Below are 9,132 nucleotides of genomic sequence, written 5' to 3'. Positions count from 1 at the left end.
ACATTACTCTCTCGCCTGTCCACCTATAGTTGGAAATCACTTAGCTATTTACATTTGGTTGGGAGAGAAAAATCTTGAATCCCTCCAAAATAATTACTTCTCAATCAGGCAACTATTAACCCCACAGCAATCCACTGCAAACCTCCTGTCCATTCAGGATCCCCAGGAAGGGTGAGATTCCAGATTCTAGTCCACCTGGGGAGGTGGAACCCTACTCATTATCTATACAGGTTGCCTTCCCCGCTTAGTGCACAAGTATCTCTTATTATAATAAAGGCCCCGCAAAACACCAACCTCTCCTATCTGTTCAAACCTTAAAATTGATCAATTGTTTGATTCTCATAAAAGCCTGGTGAGGTTACAGAGTGGGCAGAAACGTTTCTTGATGCAGAATAGGATGTTCCTGTTTGTCACAGACAAGATGCCAATTTCTGTGGTATTGAGATAGATCAGGGCCCTGACCTCCTCAGGGTGGAGGTAGGAGAGAGGGGTCTCATCTGGATGCAAAAGAAATCTCTGATGGTTTAGTTAAATGTTCTAATAGAGGTGCCCAAAGGTGCAGTTCTAAGCAGTGGGGGTGCTACTGGTGAGAAATGGAATAGCTGGGAAGGGAAGCAGGTTTGAGAGGTCTATGATATAACACAGGGTATTAGGGGTTTCCCACCCCAGGGAAGAGTTTATCCTCCGCCTCTATTAGCTCTGTCTTCTTCTCTTCCCCAACCTCAGAGGTCCATAGGGTGCAGGCAGTGTCTCTGATTCCCCTGAAATTAAGATTTTTTTCCTCTGGTAAGTGTTCAGCCCAGAGCTTTGGGAATCCAGGCACAGAGAGAAATAAAATTCAAGGGGGATTGTGAATTTCTATCAAAGCTGGCCTTACGTGGAGTGATGTTGCACTTCCAGCAAGGACCAGAAGGGGCCGCCAATGGCTATCCTACTTTGTCTACACCCACCTCAGGGTTTCCTTGCTCCTACCCCTACAACTTGCTGGAGTCTTATTCTGGAAACCTTTTCTATTGGTTATACAACTCAGCTTTAAAAAAAAAAATGGAAGGAAGGTGTTGGGGCTGTAGCTCAGTGGCAGAGCGCATAAAAATAAATTAATTAATTAAGGCATGCTGTCCATGTACAACTACAGAAAAACTTACAAGAATTGTTTTGAATCTCTCAGTGCCAAGATAGATAAGATATTATATACACATTATATAAATATAAATATTTGCTTAAAATCATTGTATCCAAGCTATTGAACTATTATGTATGTAGAAACTATTCCCAGACACAAAAACTTTAAAAGATTACTTTTATTCTGTAAGTAGAAATTGCAATATTTTCTTCCCATATGCTGAAGAATTATCTTGCACATTCCCAGGTGCACCCACTTCAGAAATTACTGTCCTAAAGGAAACACTGTGTCCCCCTCCACACAGCATCCATGCAGGTAGCTTTGCCTCCTCTCCAGGAGAACCAACCCGAGGTCTCCGTGGAGGACCAAGTATGCAAGACAGAGCCTAAAGCCTCCTCCATCACCACCCACATCTGGTACCCTGCACTCACATCAGTTTGCCTATCAGAGGGCAGAGACCCCAAACTTCACTCTACAGCAGCCTCCTGCCCTCCTTGCCCTGCCATACCCTGGCCCAGGACTTGCTGCACTTCACCCTGCCTCCTAGGTTTACCCTCCCTGCCACCCTTTCAGAGCAGGAAGTTGAAATCCTATGTTGAAATCCAGGCTCAAACTGTGTGTATCTTAGACTAGTTACATAACCTTGCTGAGCCTCAGTTTCCTCATCTGCACAATGAGGATAACAGCCTCCACCTTGGGGGAAGACAGATGCTGTGTACCCGCCAGATGCAGAACTAGACACACAGAAGTTGCTCCATAAATGCAGTTCCTTTCTGGGAGTAAGTCTGGGCAGCCTCGAGCTAGGTGCCAGCTGGGTAGTAGGCGGATAGTCCCTGTCTCTGATCATCTGATGTGCTCTGACTGATCTCAGGTCCTCTTGGGGAAGGGGGAGTCCACCCCAGGGCTTGTGGAGCCCCAGGTATATCTGATACAGATAGCATGTCCTTTTCCTGCTGCCCACATACCCTTTACTGGCACTTCGCCCAGCCCCGTCTATGGCACCAGCTTCTCTTAACCTCTTCTCCCTCCAGTGCTTCCACAGAGGTATGTAGGGCTTTGATGTGGGCACTCTCGGGGAGGGGAGGAAATAGCTACTCAACCACCAAAGTGGGGAAGAGCTTATAAGTGTCAGCACAGACCCTGGCACTACAGGGGAGTCCTGTTACCCACCCCAATAACCCAATGTTCACTGCTAGCAATCCCCCAACAAATGCATCTTTGCCTTGGAGTGCCCTGTAGACCCTGAACAGGCAGGGGTGCAGGGTGAGGAGGCGCAGGGAGCCTCTGGACAGCAGGAGCAATGAGGGGACTGAAGCAGCAAACCAACCTAGGTTAGACACCTCCAGGACTGTGCGAGGTACTGGAGTTGCTATTTGGAGAAAAAAAAAAAAAAAAAGACAAAGGCACGTTAGCACTTGAACTGGTGACTAGAGAAAGGCTTCACACACACACACACACACACACACACACACACACACACACACACTCCAAGTACTGCTTTTCTCCCTGATGGCCCTGGCAGCACTTCCAGAGTGGGTCATAGCTGAGACTGAGGGAGAAGGCCAGGGGCCAAGGAGGTCCTGGGCGACCTTGGGTTCGCCACTTTCACCTGACCTGGGCTCTTCCTGCTGTCATGTGGACAAGATAATATCTACCTCGAAGGCTCTGGGAAGACTGCATGGGATGGTCACCTGAAAGAGTTTTGTGAGCTATGATGGGGGAGTCTGGGTCATGCCCTAGCTGTACCCCTTCCCAGGAAAGCAGAGAGGCCCCAGTCCCAGAGAGGATTCTCTGTCCCTGCTCTGCCTCAACCACATGACATCTCTTTGCCGCAGCTCTGCTTGGCACCAACTGCTTCGTGCTAGCCTCCCCCCACCAAGCTCTTCTGCCACTCCCTACATTGGGGGTTAACCACCTGGGCCAACCCTGCACAACACTCCTCTCCAATGGGCCTGGGGGCAGAATGGGGGCCTCTTGTGCCACCTGCCATGCTACAGGGACTCTGAGGCCCCTGGCACCTTCTCTTCCAGCTGTCTGCCCTGAAGTGCTGGTGTGGGGAACAAGCGGGGTCTGGGAGGAAATGAGCCAGAGCATTTGGGGAGGAGGCAGGACAGAGGAGTGTCGGCCATCACCTGAAGGAGACCAGCAATGTGCAGGAGTTGGGCAGCAGGACTCAGCCAAAGAACCAGAGTACAGGGAGGTCAAGTCCAGAGGCATCATGCAGGTAGGTAGAGCTGGGGTTTGACCCCAGGTGTCCTGCCTCGGGCTCCACTGTAGATGCTGGGCCTCAGCATCTTTACAGGTTCTGTTCTTTGCTTCATTTTTTTTGGGGGGGGGGTACCAGGGATTGAACTCAGAGGCACTCAATGACTGAGCACCATCCCCAGCCCTATTTTATATTTTATTTAGAGACAAGGTCTCACTGAGTTGCTTAGTACCTGGCCTTTGCTGAGGCTGGCTTTGAACTCTCAATCCTCCTGCATCTGCCTCCCAAGCCACTTAGATTAGAGGCATGCGCCACCACTCCCAGCCTCTTAGCTTCACATTATAGATGAAGAAGCTGAGAGTCAGAAGAATTAAGTGACTTACCCAGGATCACACAGTAAGCAAGTGGTGGAAAAGGGCTTAGGAAGTTGAGTAAGTCTTCCATCAGTTATTCTTCAATGTACAAAAATGTAATAACTCACAAAAACAGCTGAATTTAAATAGTATTTGAATTTGACTTAATTTAAGACTTTATAAGTGTTTAAGTAAATGAATCCCTAGAAACAATTTCTTCCTAGTGCTTACTTGGTATCTATCACAACTTAATCAAACTTGAATTTATCTAGATTTGGTTGAAATACTTTTACTAATTTGCCCTGGATCCTTTATTAACTTGGCATCAGATGCTGGACTCAAAGACAACTTGGCAGCTCTTAGCAGAGATGCCCAAAGGCAAGATCTTTCTAGCTTTTGGAGAGCATTTACCTCCTCCAGCACAGAAATTGGTCATTTGGGCTTGGTTTTCTCATCTGCCATATGGATATAAGTTCTAGTTCCCTAAATTCTCCTTCATCTCCATCGATCTGTGTATCTGAAGCAACAACTTTCCACTCTGCTCATAAAAAAATTAAAAATCTTCTTTCCAACAGGGATTTCCCGCAATGGCCTCTTGGGAGACATTTCTTGAAATATTAACAATTCTATTCAATAAATACCTATCCCCACTAGAGAGTGAGGTTCTAAGAGGAGAGCAACTAAATATTATTGAGCACTGTCACTCTAATACCCAAAGCAGTGCCTGCCATCAAGTAAGTGCTCAATTAATAATAATATGGTGCAGAATCTCTGGGGACAGGGCCATACAAGAGTGGTTTGTAAAGTCCCCTAGGCACTATGGTTTAAGTGAGTGTCCCCTAAAGTTTCATATATTAAAAAGGCTTATGAGGAGATGGTAGAACCTTCAGACAGTAGGGACCGGTCCTTAGGGCATTGGAGGCAGGACCTCATAGGGCATCGTGGGACCCCATTCTCAGCTTCTCTCTTGCTCTTTGCTTCCTGGCTCATGATGTAAGTGGTTTGTTACACCTTGAGTTCCTGCCATGCTGTGCTGTTCTTGCCAGATGCACAAAGCAATTGGGCCTGCACAATTTTGGCCTGGAACCCCTAGAACCATAAGTCAAAATAAACCTTTTTCATTAGAGTAATGGAAAACTGACTAACGTGCCAGGTGAGGGTAGCGCATAACAAGGTGAGGACTGCCAGGCCGCTCACTGCAGAGGGGACCTGCAGGCCTCTTTCCTGGGAAGGCAGCTGTGGATATGGAGGGCCTGCCCTTCAGAAGTGAGGGAAGTAAACCAGCCCCTCAGACCCGAGGGAAAAGAAAAGGGCCACCCTGCAGAGCAGCCTTCTGTTTGGTACTAAGATCCCTGAAGCTCCGAGATGGATGATTGGCCCCAGCCATATGGAGCCAGGGGTCTCTGCTCCTCATTGTTCCTGGCCTGGCATCTGAAAGCAGGGGCAAGGCTGATGCCATTAACAGAAGTCAGTGGAGAGAGACTGTCCTGCCCTAACAAAGGGACATCAAAAACAGCTGATCAACTTCCACATAATGAAAGATGTTTATGTTCATACACACCAAAAAGGGTTTTCATAGGCATCTTTATTATCAATGTCAAACTCTCTCCTACTTCTCTGGGGTCTGGTGTGAGGTTGATAGCCCTTTCTGTGGAACCCCCATCTGGAAGGAGGAAGAGGGCTGGGAAAAGAGCCCCCTGTGTTAGTCCATGATATAATGCAATGCACCGGAAACAGGTTGCCCTCCCTCCCCTGAGAAAGTCATATTGTGCAAAACTCCATGGCTTGAAGACAACTGGAACCTCCACGTTTGCAAATTTCCTGGAGTCTGATACACCTGCCTTTTCCTTTGGTTGATTTTAAGCTTTATCTTTTAGCTGTAAGGAACCATCACCATTAGTACAAGAGTTTGCTGTGTGTTCTTTGAGTCCTTCTAGCAAGTTATAAAAATCAAGGGTAATCTTGGGGACTCCTGAACTTGCAGTTGGTGTCAGACAGAGGTGAGGGGTGATCTTCTGAACTGCTCCCCCTCCCACTTTTGGTGCTGGGGATTGAACCTAGAGGTGCTTTACCACTGAGCTGCATACTCAACCCTTTTTATTTTTTTTAATTTTGAGACAGGGTCTCACTAAGTTGCTGAGGCTGGACTTGAACTTTCAATCCTACGGTCTCAGCCTTTGGAGTCACTGGAATTACAGGCATGCCCCACGGTACCCAGCTGGACTGCCCTTCGAATGTCACATAGTAACATATGCTCTGTGTTCATATGGATGAACATTACATAATAACATCACTGCAACATGGGTGGACCTTGAAAACATTGTGTGAAGTGAAAAAAAAAGAAAGTCACCAACACCACATATTGTATATTTCATTTATATGGCTGGTTCAGAATAGACAAGTCCATAGAGACAGAAAGTAGATTTCTGGTTGCCCAGGACTAGGGGAAATGAGACTGATAAAGGGTATGAGGCTTCCTTTTGAGTGACCAGAATATTCTACAGTTGATTGTGATTATGGTTGCACAGCTCTCAGAATGTACTAGAAACCAGTGCATTGTTCACCTAGCTGGGTGAATTGTATAACATGTGAAATATATCCCAATAAAATTTTTACCAAAAATGAGGGCACATGAAATTGAAGCTCCCAGAAAGTAAATATTGTGATATTTACTAACGTGTCCCCAGTGCCTGGAGCAGGGTCCATCCCCTCCGGGAGGACAGATGCTTCCTGAATACCATGGAATAGAGATATACCAAATGATTCCTGAATTTGGATTGAGGGCTCCCAGTCTAAAATTTCCAGGCTACTTCCTTTGGCAAAGATGAGAGCTGTTTTTAGAATACCTGCACATCCACCCTACTTTGGGAAGAATTCAGCCAAAAGTTTCGTCTTTGGCCTTTGAGTGAGAGTGGGACAAAGCGGGTCAGGTAGGGACACCAAGAGACTAATTCACAGTAGCCCAGCTTCCAAACAGTCCCTCCAGCCTCCCTAGGGCTATCCCAAATTATCAAAGGGGCTCCTTGGGACAAAAGGGTTGAGTCTGTCGCATAGAAACCCCAGGGATGGGAAATGGAACTCAGGCCTATCTCCTTTGGGATGGGCCTCAGACTGAGGGAAGTATCTATTTGGACTTCCAGGCAAGACTTGCTCGCTCAATAAACACCAGAAATGTTATTTTATTCCTGGTCGTGGGCAGTGTCTGTGGGACACCATAAATATGATGCTGTTCACTCTCCTCTCCAGGAGTTCAGTTTGGCACAGAAGCCAAACATGTATATACACTATCCGAATCCCTGAGAAGTGTCATTTCAGACACCTGAGCAGAACAAGAGCTCCGGGATGTCAAGAGGAGGACAAGAAGGTGCTGGGGAATCTTTGCAAAAGATAGTTTCCAGAACTGGTTCCCCCAGTGAGATTTTGCCAGACAGAGACATAGAGGGTCGTTTCAAGTAGAAAGGAAGGCAAAGGGATGCAAAGGTGCAGGGCTATTCAGGAGGCCACTGGGTCTAAAAAGTGAAGGGCCAGGCGCAGTGGTGCACATCTGTAATCCCAGCAGATCGGAAAGTTGAGGCAGGAGGATCAAGAGTTCAAAACCAGCCTCAGCAATTTAGCAAGGCCCTAAGCAATTTAGTGAGACCTGTCTCTAAATAAAATATAAAAAGGGAGCTGGGGTTGGGGCTCAGCGGTAGAGCCCTTGCCTAGCATGTGTGGGGCCCTGGGTTCAATCCTCAGCACCACATAAAAATAAATAAATGAAATAAAGGTATTGGGTCCAACTACAACTAAAAAATAAATTAAAAAAAATAAAAATAGAAAGGGCTGGGGATGTGGCTCGGGGGTTGAGTGCCCCCCAGGTGTAATTCCTAGGGGAAAAAAAAAAACAGTTAAGGATCAGACATATAAGATGAAGGAAGAACAGCAGGAGGCATGACTAAAGAGACCAGGTTGAAGTGCAATGTGCAAAACAGAGAATGACAACTTGTGGAGCCTCCTCACAGGAAAGGGCTCTCCTCAGCAGTAAAAGGGAACAGATGGCTGCTATGCCTAATAATAGGGGGCAAATCTCAAAAACATGCCAAGTTAAAAAAAAAAAAAAAGAATACACCCTTCGGCTTGGTTTATATGAAGTTCTAGAACAGACAAAACTGGTCTTAGAGAGATCAGATGAGTGGTTGCCTGGGGCATAAGACAGCCTCTTGGGGTGACCGACATGTCCTGGGTCTTCATTGCATGGGTGGTTATATATTTGTCAAAACTCATCCAACTGTATGCTAAAATGAGGGGGGGGCATTGTTGTGTGTAGATTATTCTCTTAAAAAAGTTGATTTTTAAAAGTAGGCTGAGGTCACATTGTGAAGGACCTTAAATTACATACTAAGATGTTTGAACCTCATCCTGGAAGTCATGGGAGAGTTACTAGTGGACATTTGTTTATACACTTTGGTTTGGTTGGGTAGCGAGTAAAATCCACCTCAAACCAGCTGAGGTAAATGAGGGGATTTTCCTGAAGGTCCTGGAGCATTTTGCAAGGGAGACTTAGGGGCTCCATGATTTCCCATGTCTTGGGCAGCATCCAAACCTTGAGGGATATCCCTTGAGCTTCTCCCAGTAACTTCTGATCTAGCTGTAGGTTCTCCCACAGTTAAGGACACTGTGCTCAGGAAAGGAAAGTGACTTGTCCAGGGATGTATAAGCATGCAAAGTTGGAATCCACTGACCTTGGATAAGAAACTAGCTTCTCTAAACCTTTCAATAGAAAAAAATCTTTCAGTGGAAAAAATGATAATAATGCCTACAAGTGTCATTTAAATGACACTAGAGATAATGCTACAGAATGTTTTGCCAGAATGCCAGGCCTGGCACTGAGCAACTACAATGAGTATCAGTTACTAGCAAATAGCTGTGTATTCATAGTCCACACCCCATCACACCCCTGGTATTGGAGCACTCTACCACTGAACTACATCCCCAGCCCTTTTTATTTTATTTATTTATTTTTTTTTGAGACAGTGTCTCACTAAGTTGCTGAGTCCAGCCTCAAACTTGTAATCCTCCTGCTGCAGCTTTCTGGGATTACAGGCATGCACCACCACACCTGGCTCATATAGCTATTGTTATTAATGATATTGAGTGTCTGCCCTTTGAGCCTCTTCCCCCAACCTGCTCAGCCCATTGAGCATTTTCTCTTTTGTGGGGGCCAGGAATGAGAGTAGCTGAGCACCCCCTCTAACCCACCCAGAATTTGACAGTTCTGAAATGAGTGGTAGTGGGGATGGGGGCAGATTTCCACACTGGGTTTGTGACTAATTGACTATTTGTTATATGTAGGATACACTGACTCCCAGATATCTCCTCCACCCTGTACTGAGGAATTTCATTATTAGGATCTCATTTCTTTTTCTGGAGATTCTTGACTCCTTAGAAAAATGCAGTTCTGGTCTCAGTGG

The sequence above is a fragment of the Ictidomys tridecemlineatus genome, chromosome 3 (genome assembly GCF_052094955.1).
Source record: "Ictidomys tridecemlineatus isolate mIctTri1 chromosome 3, mIctTri1.hap1, whole genome shotgun sequence".
Taxonomy (NCBI): Eukaryota; Metazoa; Chordata; class Mammalia; order Rodentia; family Sciuridae; genus Ictidomys; species Ictidomys tridecemlineatus.
This window is presented reverse-complemented; position numbering follows the sequence as displayed.